Source organism: Herpailurus yagouaroundi, unplaced genomic scaffold (genome assembly GCF_014898765.1).
Source record: "Herpailurus yagouaroundi ecotype Mexico unplaced genomic scaffold, PumYag 181, whole genome shotgun sequence".
NCBI lineage: Eukaryota > Metazoa > Chordata > Mammalia > Carnivora > Felidae > Herpailurus > Herpailurus yagouaroundi.
In genome coordinates this window covers 3216267-3229488 of record NW_024412412.1, presented here as the reverse complement: position 1 = coordinate 3229488, position 13222 = coordinate 3216267, and the positions used below count along the sequence as shown (strand labels likewise).

Here is a 13222-nt window from a genome sequence, read left to right as displayed (position 1 = left end):
GAACGTCTGGGTTAGAGGGTGTGAATAGCTAAGAAAGCACAGAAGACTGTTAGGGCAGGAAAACTGTGCATGATACTATAAAGACCAATACAGGCCTTCATAGATTGGCCCAAATCCGTAGAATACAGAACACCAGGAGTAAGCCATAATATAAGCTACTTTTGGGTGATGACGATGTGTTAATACAGGTTCATCAGGTACAGCAGACATACCCTCCGGTGGGGATGTTGATCGTGAGGGAGGCTGTGTATGTGTGGGGTAGAAGGCATACAGGAAATCTCAATTTTGCTGTGAAGCTAGCACATTATTACTTATATGTTGAAAGGTTATTGGGGCGCCTGGGTGGCTCAGTTTTGGTTAAGCGTCTGACTTTGGCTCAGGTCATGATCTCACCGTTGGTGAGTTTGAGCCCCACATCGGGCTCTGTGCTGACAGCTTAGAGCCTGGAGCCTGTGTTGGATTCTGTCTTCCTCTCTCTGCCCCTCCCCCACTCACACTCTGTCTCTCTCTCAAAAAAAAAAAAAATTAAAAATTAGAAAAAAAGTCATTAAAAAAAGGAATGACTTTCCAGTAGATAACGTGATCGCATGTGATTAATCAACACCCACTGGCAATAATTTACTAGTGCACCTCTCTATTATGATCATTAAGGTGGCCACCACCTGCCTTGTTTAGCAACCACATACCTAAATGCACAGCTGAACAACTTGAGAACAGAAGGCTTTATGGTTTTCATACAACTCTACGTGTTTTTGCTAATTTCTGATTATCAATCCCATCATGGATTTACTTCAGGAGAGCACCCCCTCTTCTGTCTTGCCCTTGGTTTGACCCACAGAGCAAGCAGCCACTAGTTTGCTGATCAACTATCACTTCACAGAAAAGGAAACAGAGACCCCCCCTCCCCGGAGGCAAAAACTTCCCTGAAATTGACAAAGTAACTGGGATTGCATCACTCCAAGGCAGTGCCTTTTGACCCTACCTCTCAGAATTAAACACACATTGTGGCAAATAAAAGGAAATGATTCCCCCATTTGTTTTGCAGCACAGAATGAAATTTCAAAACTCAAATATTTGCCTGGAGGACTTAGAAAACACCTGAGACTTAACCAATGGACTCTGAGCCCTCTGTGCTTTCTGAAGGGTAGCCATTACTCCAGAGGCAGCCTTAACCATTGAGTCTATGGCCCGGGAGTATCTTTACTCTCTCCTTTGAGGGAAGGATAGGGGATGGCCTTGCTGAATATGGAGGCATGCACCTGAAAGTGGGCAAGGGACAGTTAAGTCGACCCTGTAGTCCGTCACAGTGTCCAGAGCCCGCAGGACAGGGCATTTCCTGTTGAGCACGATCTTTCTTGTCCCCGATGGTCTGAACCTGCTCCAGACCTCAGCCATCATTCTTCTCAAGTGAGCACAGCAGCCTCTCGTGCTACTTTTCTATTTTGAGACTTTTTCTTCTAATCTATGCCATCCAATCTGAGTCTCCATGACGGTCATTTAAATCATGCATTTTTTTTTTTTTTGACCTGTTCAGAGACCAGTACATTTCTCACTTATCAACTTCCAAGAATTTTGCCGATGTCTCTGCAGTACTTCTGCTTCCAGTCACACCCACCATGATACACCTCAGTCAAGCCAGCCCCCTCCTCCCATCTCCTCTCTGATTGGATTCCTCTGCTTCTGTCTCTGGACATTCACACAGGACACCCTCTTCTTCAAATCTTGTCAGACCTTCTCCACTATTTAAAATGCAACTCTTGTATTAAACCTTCACAAATGTCACCGAGTTATCACCTCAATTGCTCTGGTGATCTCTCAGCATTTGTGAACCATTTGTGATTCATGACACAGGACAGGTTAATATGTTTGTATTTTACTGGCATTCTTGTCCGTTTTTTATTTTTATCAAATTATCTCTCTGGAATAGAGTTATAACTCGAGGGCAGAGACCATGACTTTGGCCTCCTTTGTTATTCCCCAGGCACTAAATGTCAGAGTGTGCATACAGGAATCACTCAATAAATAATGACTGAGTGATGGTCATGGGCTACTTTGCAAATACTCTGCCCTTTGGAAAAGTTGTTATTCTGATATTCTCCCCTTAGACCTGGATGAATGCCACCGTATGTAAAGGCTTCTCTTTTCTCCTCCCCAACCCCTGCTCATCCTACACATAGTACAAGGTCTTGCTGCTCAAACATGGACCCATTTGAGCTGCATCGGCATCACCCAGTAGCTTGTTCAAAATGCAGAATCATAGGCCCACATCATGCCTAATATACCTGCAGTGCTCTTTTCACATTATCCCTACCTGAACATTGTATGCACATTAAACACTTGAAAAGCATTGTCTTAAGGGGAGTGATTCTCTTCTCTGGAAAACCCTACCCTGTGAAGCTGGGATGTTCATAGCCTGCAACTGATATGGAGAGCAAAGGCAAAAGGAAATGTAGATGAAATTAAATCTCCTTATAACTTGCAGCCCATTGACAAATACTTGAGACAGACAGAGTATGACATTTCTCCAGGAACTCCCAACCATCATAATATTAAGGCTTTGCTATAAAGGAAATATATATATATATATATATATATATACACACACACACACACACACACACACACACACACACACACACAGCTCAGCTTGACAAGAGCCAGGCCTCCAAGACCCTGTAATTCTTCCCTAACATATGACTATCTTCTTGGAAACTTGCTTTATCTCTGCTCCCCATGCCAACTTCAAGTATATAACCAATGGGTCCTTACAATCCCAGTTTGGCTCTTTCTGCAGAGGGGTCCCCATGCTTTAATGAAACCACCTTTTTTTGCACCAAAAATGTCAGAAACATTCTTTGACTGTTTGCTCCTGGACCTCACATCAAATCACACCACAACTGCTTACTTTCATTTCCTGGGTTGTAGCCACTTAAAAACATTGTGCCTAGTCAAATTGTTAACTGAAATGAGAACAGGCGTACCTCAGATCTATCACGGATTTGGCTACAAACCACAGCAATAAAGCATATACTGCAATGAGGTGAGTCAAATGAATTTTTAGGTTTTCCAGTGCATATAAAAGTTATGATAACACTATAGTGTAGTCTAGTAAGTGTGCAATAGCTATATGTGTAAAAATACACATGCCTTAATTAAAAAAAATTACTTTATTGCTAACATATGCTAACCATCAGCTGAGCTTTCACAAAATCATCTTTTTGTGGGTAGAAGTTCCTGCCTTGGTTTTGATGCGGGTGGAAGGCTTGCTGGCTGATCAGGGTGGTGTTTGCTGAAAGTTTGGATGGCTGTGGCAGTTTCTCTACAGAAGACAGTGAAGTTTGCCACATCGATTGACTCTTTAACAAATGGTTTCTCTGCAGCACGTGGGGCAGTTTGATAGCATTTTACCCGCAGTGGAACTTCTTCCAACTTTGGAGCCCATCCCCTCAAACCCTGTCCCTGCTTTCTCCACTCAGTTTATGTCATGTGCTCAGTCCTTCATTGTATTTCCACGGTCTTCACAGCGTCTTCCCCAGGAGTAGATTCCATCTCAGGAAACCACCTTCTTTGTTCATCCACATGAAGCATCTCTTCATCTGTTCAAGTTTGATCATGAGACGCAGTCACTCGTCCACTTCTGACTCTCGTTCTCTGCCTCCTTCCACCACATCTTTTGTGACTTCCTGCATGAAGTCTTGAATCCCTCAGAGTCATCCCCAAGGGTTGGAGTCCACTTCTTCCAAACTCCTGGTGTGAATGTTGATATTTTGACCTCTTTCTATGAATCAAAAATGTACTTACAGCATCTAGAATAGAGAATCCTTTCCAATTTTTCAATGTACTCTGCCAAAATCCATCATAAGAATCACCATCTGTGGCCCTATCCTCACAAATTGCAGCTCTTAAGTCAGAAGATTTGCAAATCAGAATCACTCCTTTGTCCGTGGGCTGCAGATGAAATGCTGTATGCAGGCATGAAAACAACAATCTCAATGTGCATCTCCATCAGAGCTCTTCGGTGACCGGGTGCATTGTCAGTGAGCAACAATATGTTGAATCTTTTTTTTCTCTGAGAAGTAGATCTCAACAGTGGGTTTACAACATTCAGTAAACCACATTGTAGACCTATACACTGTCATCCAAGCTTTGCTTTTGTCTTTGTAGAGTGCCAGCAGAGTAGATGTAGCATAATTCTGAAGGGCCCGAGGATTTTCAGAATGGTACATGGGCATCGGCTTCCACTTAAGTCACCAGCTGTGCTGGCCCCTGACAAGAGCATCAGTCTTCCTTTGAAGCTCTGAAGCCAGGCATTGACTTCTCTCTTGTGGGGAAAGTTCTAGATGGCATCTTCTTGCAATGAAAGGCTGCTTCACCTATGTTGGAAACCTGTTGCTGAGGAGCCTGGGTGGCTCAGTCAGTTAAAGAAAAGAAACTCTGTTGTCTAGGGTAGGCAGATTCATGAATTACCTCCACCAGATCTTCTGGAGAACTTGCCGCAGCTTCTGCATCACCTTGAACTTTCATGTTGCAAAAGATGGTTTCCTTCTTTCAACCTCATCAGCCAACCTCTCTTGCTTGAAACCCTTCTTCTATAGCTTCATTACCTCTGTCCACCTTCGTAGCACTGAAGAGAGTTAGGACCTTGCCCTGGATTAGACTTTGACTTAAGAGAATGTTGTGGCCCGTTTGAGCTTCTATCCAGACCACTCACACTTTCTTCGTGTCAGCACTAAGGCTGTCTGGCTTTATTATTTTAGCACGTCTAGTTTTTGTACGAATATTTCCTTTGCACAGTTTAACTGTTGCGAGAGGCCTACCATGGCTTTTGACATGCCTTCCTCGCAAAGCTTCATCATTTCTAGCTTTTCATGTAAAGAGGAAGATGTGAGACTTTTCCTGTCACTTGGACAGAGACCACTGTAGAGTTATTAACTGGCCTAATTTCAGCATTGTTGTTTCTCAGGTAACAGGGAGGCCCAAGGAGAGGGAGAGAGATGGGAGGGGGGACAGCTGGTTGGAAAAGCAGTCAGAACACATATTTATCAATTAAGTTCCCAGTCTTACAGGGGCTCGGTTCATCATGCCCTGAGATGATTACAGCAGTAACATCAAAGACCACTGATTGATTACAGATCACGATAACAAATAGAATAGAAAAGTTTGAAATATTGTGAGAATTACTAAAACGTGAGAGACACAAAGTGAGCATGTGCTGTAGGAAAAATAGTACCTATAGACTTGCTTAATGTCAGGTTGCCAAAAACCTTCAATTTGTAAAAAAAAAAAAAAAAAAAAAAAAAAAATCAGCAAACTCAGTGAAACGAAGTATGCCTGTATGTGTCCACTAAAAATTATTCCTGATCACAAAATTCCATCCATATAGTTGTCGAAGTCACCTGTTCTATGTAGTAAGTACTGAATCAGTATTTAAAGCCACTGAATCAACAGATAGATTTCCATCAGCCCTTCTGCATTACACCGTATTATGTGTATGGTATTGAAGTAAGTATTCAACACACCTCTCCTGTCTTCAGAGGGCTTGCAACTGACTGGCTGATTTCCCTTATCTTCATATAACAGTAAACACTTTTTCTCTATTCAAAAAATGAATGAATAGAAATTCTGTGATTATTTCAATTATTTATCCTACAGGAAAAAGTATTACTACTCGGCTGTAAAGCTAGCAAAACCCCAGGTGGAGATGTGCACTCATAAATGGAGGTAACCAATCTCTACAGAGATGAACAACTTGTCAAAAAACCTTAATTCTGGAGGTGAAATTATCAAGGAAGGCTACCGTTATCCTTCCCCAATGCACCCTGTATTTCTCACATATCTTAAGCCAATTAACCAGTGATCTTTCTTACCATTTATCATAGTCTCTATCTATTCTCATCTTTCCCAACCTTCTGTAAGAAGTGAAACCTTGTCATGGGTGGTTATAACTGACTTGAAACTTTCTGATCATCATAGTCTTGAAATATTGAAATATCTATTTACTTTCATTTTATCAGTAAAACAAGTTAGCTTGAACTTTATGAATTTGGCAACAGCATATTGATTCTGACTCACAGATGTGGCAATTCTATAGGGTTCAACCTAATACTTATGACATCCTTTCAGAAGTCAGAGATGAAGATTTTGGTTCATATGCAAAGAAGGTAAACTATAATTAAATAATTTTTTCTTTTTTTTTATATGAAATTTATTGTCAAATTGGTTTCCATACAATAGTGCTCATCCCAACAGGTGCCCTCCTCAATACCCATCATCTACCCACCCCTCCCTCCCACCCCCCATAAACCCTCAGTTTGTTCTCAGTTTTTAGGAGTCTCTTATATTTTGGCTCCCTCCCCCACTAACCATTTTTTTTTCCTTCCCCTACCCCATGGTCTTGCACTAAGTTTCTCAGGATCCACATAGGAGTGAAAACACAGGGAATCTGTCCTTCTCTGCATGACTTATTTCACTTAGCATAACACTCTCCAGTTCCATCCACGTTGCCACAAAAGGCCATATTTCATAATTAAATAATTTTCTACAGCTAAAAATTTTGCTCATTTAAACTAATATTAAATGGGTAACATTATAAATTCTATAAACATGAATTATGTTGAATGTTATGAATATGTGTTGTAGAGCAATTTGTCTTTTATTAAGATGGTTTTTCCCTTTAATAAGAGACAATTTGAAATAAAATTAGAGTAAATAGTTACTGAAATATGCTAATAAAATACAGTCAAATACGGTAATTGAAATGCAAAGACCACTCAATCTAAAATGTCCATGGATTGCAATTCTCTCCAGTTTCAGAGCCAAAGTTGCTATACATAAATTATTTTTAAAATTGAGGTAAAATATGTTCATGGTGAAATGCTCATATCTTAATTATACAATCAATTCAATGATCTCTGACAAATTATTCACTCCCACAACTCCAGCCAGGATGAAAGCAAAAACCATTTCCATATCACAGGAAGTCCCTTATTTGCATTTTACATTCAGTCCCTAACCCTTCCCTTCCTAGGCAACTTTTGTGACTTCTAGTATCAAACATTAACTTCATTTGATCTATATCTTCATATAAGTGGAATAAATATATGCCTTAGGCCTGGCTTCTGTCTCTCAATATAGTATCTGAAAGATTTATTAATGTTGAACGTTTCAGTAACTGATTTCTTACTGTTGGGTAGTATTCTTTTGTTTGAATATGTTAACATTTGCTCGTCCATGTTTCCATTGATGAGCACGTGGGTTGTTGCAGTTGGGGGCTATCTGAATACGGGGGCTATATTTATATTCCTGTACACAATGTTGTGTGGACATATATTATCACTGCCCATGGGGAATAACAAGAAGTAGGATTCCTTGGTTATAAGGTAGACGTATGTTTAGTGTGACACAAAACCGCCAAAGAGTTTTCCCAAGTGGTTGTACCATTTTGCACTCCCAGACTGTCATGGATAGTTCAAGTTGTTACACAGCCTTGCCGACATTTGATGTTGTCAGTCTTTATAATTTAGCTACTTTTTGCATTATGCAGCAATATCTCATATAGTTTGCATTTCCCTGATGATTACTAATGTTGAGAGATTTTCATGTGTTTTTGTCATTCTTAGATGTTCTCTTTTACTCAAGTCACTTGTTCATTTTCTAGTGGTTTTTATTATTGATTTATATGAATTACTTAAATATCAGATGCAGTCCTTTATTACATAAAACCATTTTGAATATTTTCCTTTAAGCCATAGCTTTATTTCCTTTATGGAATATTTTGATGATATATAATTTATCAGTTTTATTTCCTTTCATAGTTAGTGTTTTATCTTCCATAACACAACTCAGTCTGCCCCATGACTGTGAAGTTATTCTCCAGTATCTTTGAGAAGTTTTTAAATATCATCATTTACACAAGGCCTAGTATATGTGTAAATAATATTTTTTGCATGTGGTGTCAGGTAGGACTGGAACTTAGTTTATATATTTATGTTGATTTCAGACTCCACTGGATCCCCTCCGTTGTGAATATATTGCAGTTTGAAGGTTAGGAAGGAAACACAGCAAGGGTCATTTATACATACTTTCTAGGGATTTAAAAACTGATAAAAAGAGAAGGTAGAAGTGAAATAATAACTTCCTGATCCCATGAAACCAGGATTCATATGAATATATATATGTAATGTATAAATGAGCATATACACAGAAAAATTTACACACACGTATGTGTGTGTGTGTATATATATGGTGTATATATATATATATATATATGGTGTATATATATATATATATATATATGGTATATATATATATTACAACATATATATATGGTATATGTATATATACAGAAAATATAACTGTTACTATATACACAAAGAAAAACACTATATATCATGATGTATAAAATATAGGGGTTTAATTTTTATTTTTGAGAGAGAGAGAGAGAACATGCATGAGTGGGGGAGGGGCAGAGAATGAGGGAGGCATAGAATCAGAAGCAGTCTCCAAACTGTCAGCACAGAGCCCAACATGGGGCTCAAACTCATGAACTGTGAGACAGTGACCTGAGCCAAAGTCAGACACTTAACTGAGCCACCCAGGTGCCCCTAGAAATTATTTTTTTTAAACTAAATGCTTATCTAATTCTAGGACCTTTGTTTAGACACAATGGACAGTTGATCCAAACTGAGCAAAACACTGTCTTTCCCTACTCCTCCCCAATTTTCTTTTGTTTCAAAAGACATGAATTTATATGTGCAAATGAAAAAAATGCAAATAATTAACCTAAACATATTACCTTATATACAGAAAATTCTTCAGTAGATTCACTTATTCAACATGTATGGGGGAATAATAAAGAAACCACATAAATGTGATACTCTTCTTCTAGCTTGGAAAAAATTAATAACCTATGTATGGTATGCATTAATAATTAAGATATAAAAAAAACTTTCAAACATTTTTATCACCCTCAATTTGCTACATACTGTTTAACAGTATTCTTTAATACTTTAATAAAAGGTTTCATAATGTATTCATTTTAAACCATAAAAAAATAGGAATGCATGACACATAACTTACCTATCACCAACTCATTTTACTATTTTAAGATTTGAGAAGGTGAAACATTGGTGTAATGTGAAATAGAGGTTCTAAAATATGTGATTAATAAAACCTTATGCTTTGAAATTGAATAAGTCAGTTTCCCATTGGTACATTTTAAAAAATCCCCTGGCTGCCTGGCCGGCTTGTACTTGTAGCATAGCAAAAACCAGATATGTATTTTGGGTGAATTTTACTTCTTTATGTGAAAATTAAAGGTGCTTCCGGTCTGCATGTCTAATATTCTAGGCATTCTCTTAACAAGAAAGTGTACAAAAACTCTGCTCATTGCTGAAATCAAATGATCAAATTCACTGACTTCTAGAACTTATACAGCAAATCTCTAACCTGAATGGACAGGACACTAGGTTTGGAATACCATAGATTTGAATGCAATCTAAGTTGCCCACATGCTATGTAAATTGAGGATATTTGTATAACCTTTCTGTATCCCAAGTTTCATTATTGAGGATGGAAAAAAAATATCTCGGCTGTACATGTAACGCTCCGAAATTCAATATCTGCAGTGTTTCCACTTGACTTTTGAATCTCGATTCTCTTATTGAACTGAATAAAAGTACTTGTGGCTAATGTTGTGTTACTTGAAGCTCTAATGAGATATATTGTGTGTGGGTTGTTGCTATGTGAAAAGAGCACAGAATGTGTGGCTGAATATAAATATCCAGCAAAGAGGAGCAGGGCTTTCAACAAACATATTGATTACAACATAATGGTACTTGATTGGAACAAGAAGATATATTGGGAAAATTGAGACTTTAATGTCATCAGAAATTATATTAGGAGACAGTTCAAAGTGGTGACATAGGAAGATCCTGAACGCCCATCTACCATGGACATACCAAATCCACAGCTATAGGTTTCCTCTGAAAACTAGCAGGACAACTGCTTTACATTGGCAAATGATAAAAGAGCCACATCAAAAGGGTAGCAGAGGCTGAGACACCATCTTTCCATAAACTTCCCCCCTTTACAGTGACCCACCATAGGGGGCAACCCCCAAACATGGAGCTTCTGAGGAGCAAAATGTTCAAACCCTACATCAGCCATGCCCACATTGAAGATCTGCACCTGAACAATGAGCACCCATAACGTCTGGCCTTGAAAACCAATGGGACTCTCATCAACAAGACCCAACGTGCTGTTAGCACACTGCAGAAATTCCTCCTCATGGGCTCAGGCCTGGACTCACTCACTGCAGGGCCCAGGGCAGAAGGATCCATTTGAAAAGCACATGCATTACATGTCAGAACTTCATTTGCTAATCTTTTTTTATTTTTTTTTTTATTATTTAAAAAAAATTTTTTTTTAAGTTTATTTATTTTTGAGACAGAGAGAGACAGAGCATGAACGGGGAAGGGTCAGAGAGAGAAGGAGACATAGAATCGGAAGCAGGCTCCAGGCTCTGAGCCATCAGCCCAGAGCCAGATGCGGGTCTCGAACTCATGGACCGCGAGATCGTGACCTGAGCTGAAGTCGGACGCTCAACCGACTGAGCCACCCAGGCACCCCTCATTTGCTAATCTTAAAGTGTCAGCTTGAGGGGTCAGGCCTGTTGGGATATTCTCCAGAGATTGAGGCACTGACAAGCACCATTTTTGCTTTGTGCTCTCCCTAGACCTTACTAAAGCCAGTAGGCACCTTTTGTTTTCCTCAGTGGGAGCCATCTTCACACCCCCTTTTGCTATGCTCCCAAACACCAGTATCTTCTAAAAGGGAGATTCTATAGATATATGCTGCCTCATGTTTACATCTGTAGCCTCAGTTTTTGTGGATGCAGCTTAGGGTCACCCCTTGATTGTCTGGCTTTGGAGGCCAAGGGATTGTATTCCTGAGTCCCGTGGGACTGTAACAGTTGAAGACACAGTTTGTGGCAGATTACCACAGCCAAGGCTCTATAGAGATAACAGTCTAAAAAAATACCCCTAGTTTTTTCTGAGAAAGATACCTATTTACCTGAGCAGGAGTTTGGCCTGAAGGGAATGTTTCCAGTATGGCACACATCTAGAGGCTACAGAGGTGCTCTCAGGAAACAGAAGCCAAGGGATGCCATCTTAGCACTCTCCTTTTGCCTTGTTATAGCTTGCTGCTATCTCCAGGAGTTTATACACTAATCTGTAGCCCTGAATTTAGGACTATGGCTTAGTGAGCACATCCCAGTCACCTGATATGATGGCCATCAGGACTTAGGCTTACAGTCCCACAAAACTGTATATATTTTTATAATTTAAAAAGAGTTACCGGGGCGCCTGGGTGGCGCAGTCGGTTAAGCGTCCGACTTCAGCCAGGTCACAATCTCGCGGTCCGTGAGTTCGAGCCCCGCGTCGGGCTCTGGGCTGATGGCTCAGAGCCTGGAGCCTGTTTCCGATTCTGTATCTCCCTCTCTCTCTGCCCCTCCCCCGTTCATGCTCTGTCTCTCTCTGTCCCAAAAATAAATAAACGTTGAAAAAAAATTAAAAAAAAAAAAAGAGTTACCTATGATTCTGGCTTCTAATCAACTTGAATCTAGGTGCTGAAGGAAATTCTCCTTGTGCTGGGACACTGGCAGGTCATGGCACACCCTAAATGACTGGTATCTTTTAAAAATAAAATAGGCTGCTTGGAAGATATGGAAGGTTTGAGAGACAAGAATTGAACAGAGTTAAATGATAATGTTCATTTCTATACTAAGTTCAGAATGGGAGAGGTGGCTGTTTTATCTAATACATAGAAATCAACACAGAGTGTCAAACAAAATGAAGAAACAAAAGAATGTGCTCCAAATCAAAGAACTAGAAAAAAATCCTTAAAGAAACAGAGATGAGTAACTTGCCTGGTAAAGAGTTCAAGGTTATGGTCATAGGAATGTTAACTGAACTTGGGAGAAGAATGAACAAACACAGTGAGAACCTCAACGAAGAAATATAGAATGAGAAAGTACCAAGCAGAAGTCACAGAGCTGAAAAATACTACCCATGAACTGAAAAAAAAAAAAAAAAAAAAAAAACCTTCCTGAGAGGGGTTCAACAACAGGCTAGGTGAAAAAGGAAAAAAGGTCAGTGAACTTGAAGGCAGAGGAACTCAAAATCCAAGAAATGATAGCTTAATGGACTTGTGGGACAATATCAAGCAGGTTAAGATTCTCATTTTAGGGGTCCCATCAGGAGAAGAGAGGAAGTGGCAGAAAACTTATTTGAAAAAATAATGGCTGGAAACTTCCTTAACCTGGAGAAAGAACCTAACATCCAGATCCAGGATACCCAGAAATTTCCACAAAAGATAAACACAAGGAGACACAAACCAAAACACCTTATAATTAAAACATCAAAAGGTAAAAAGAATCCAAAAAGTAACCAAAGTAAAACAACTTGTTATATACAAGGCAACCCCTGTAAGATTATCAGGAGAGTTTTCAGCAGAAACTTTTATCATTCAGAAATGAAGGAGAGATAGTTTCCAGACAGTCTAAGCTAAAGAAGTTCATCAACAATAAACCTACCTTACAAGAAATATTAAAGGGACTTCTTGAAGCTAAAAAGAAATGGTACTAACTAATAACAAGAAAACATATGATAGTATAAATCTCACTGGAAATGGTAAATACATAGTAATGGTACCATAGTAATGGTAGTATATTAATTACTATATAAATATATAGTAATAGTAAAGCTAGTTTACTTGTAAAGCTAGTAAGAAAGTTAGAAGAAAAAAGTAGTAAAGGTAACCATGATGATCAGTTAAAAGATAGTCAAGATCAAAGTATCTAAAATGTTACATAAACATAAAAAAAGTTGTTGGGGAAAAATTTAGAGCTTTAGAATGCATAAATTAAGTTGTAATCAACAAAAATATACTGTTAAATATAGGTTGTTATGGGTAAACCTCATGGTAACCACCCAGCAAATTCCTATAATAGATGCACAAAAGATAAAGGAATCTGGACAGATCATTAAAGAAAGCCATCAAACCATCAAATAAGAGAAGAAGAACGTAAAAGAGGTCATACAAAACCTCCAGGAAATAATTAACAAACTGGCAGGTACATACCCATCAATAGTTAGTTTAGATGTAAAAAATAAATTATTCAGAGAAAAGACACAGTAGCTGAATGGAGAGAAAAACAAGA

The 13222-nt window shown here is 38.9% G+C and overlaps 1 protein-coding gene across 1 annotated transcript in view; it reads left to right on the top strand.

The window, feature by feature from the left end:
* The window catches only part of CSMD1 (CUB and Sushi multiple domains 1), a 1645367-nt gene that overhangs the window by 739263 nt on the left and 892882 nt on the right, over positions 1-13222 (top strand). The gene's annotated exons all lie outside the window — the stretch shown is intronic.